Source organism: Micropterus salmoides, unplaced genomic scaffold, assembly GCF_014851395.1.
Source record: "Micropterus salmoides isolate LMB-PRFRI ecotype aquatic unplaced genomic scaffold, ASM1485139v1 Ms_hic_scaffold_16, whole genome shotgun sequence".
Classification (NCBI taxonomy): domain Eukaryota; kingdom Metazoa; phylum Chordata; class Actinopteri; order Centrarchiformes; family Centrarchidae; genus Micropterus; species Micropterus salmoides.
In genome coordinates, this window is record NW_024040707.1 from 1,499,936 (window position 1) to 1,501,227 (window position 1,292).

Genomic DNA, 1,292 nt, shown 5'->3' on the forward strand with positions numbered 1-1,292 from the left:
TTATAAAAAATGTAAAAGAATAATAAGGAAAATGTGCAACGTCGCAGTTACATTTCTTTGTCAGGTTTGCGTGTGTCTGTGACGTCACGCCGTGCTGATGAAACTCAGTGTAATCTGAATTTCACAAACAGCTCCGCCCCGCCCCCTCCCTCCTCTCCGGCCCTCTGATTGGACGGCTCTCCTGTCAGTCTGAGCTCGGCCGATTATTCGTCGCGGGCTGACGTCACCTCGGATTTCCCCGCAAAACTTCCCGTAATAAGACCAGAGAGACAAAAACAAACAAGATGGCCGACCCTGAGGTGCACCGGCAGCTCATTGGCTCTCTGCGAGCCAAGCCGCGGTCCTATTGGCTGCTAGGAAGCAGCGCAGCCGCTCATTGGTCCGGAGGAGATCAGTCCAGGAGGTGAGCCCGCCTCCTGTGAGGGACTCAAACGTAGAAAGAGAACAGGTAGAAAACACCTGCACGTATGTCTTCCACTCATATTCAACAATATTTATGTTCTAATCATTTGTATCCATGTCAGAGTAACTAAAATACTGCACTTTTACATTTGTGAGGTACTTTACTTCAGTATTTCCACTTTATGCTACTTTATACTTTTACATATTTTATTTACTGCTCATTGTGACCTCTTTATAAAAGATACCACAACATTTCATAAAAAATTTAAAATGCTGCTAACGCTAAAATAAAATTTAGAAAAATAACACTGACTCTGCAGAACAGAGTACATTTTCAATACTTTAGAATTTACTTAATTGAGCCCCAAGAGGGAAATTTGTTTCTTTATAGTTGCTGACGTAGAAATAATAAAAGTATAGATAACGATTAAAAGTTTCCTCTGCAGGAGTTTCTTCTTTGTATTCTTGTTGATTTGTTTTTAAGGGCCTTAAAGAAATATAAATCATAATAATAATAATGTAAAATAAAAGTGTGTGAGATTATGTGCAGTGTACTGTAGTATGTGACAGAAGTGTAATGAATAAATAGTAATAATAATAATGAGTACTGTGGAGAGCTGGAATGGATTTAAATCTTTAACATTTGCAGTATTTGGACAGAATAAACCATTAACCAAGTACTGTATTATAGAAAAATATTTTTTCTTGGTATTTGGTTACGACATATTTAATTTATTATAAATATATTTAGATAACAGTGGATTTAAAATGTTCTTCTATTTATTGTTGTTGTTTTTTGTTGTATTTCTGACATTTCGGGATATAAATGTCACTTCCTGTGGGACAGGCTCTGTGTGAAGTGTCCGATCTGTTTGCTGTATTTCTATGTT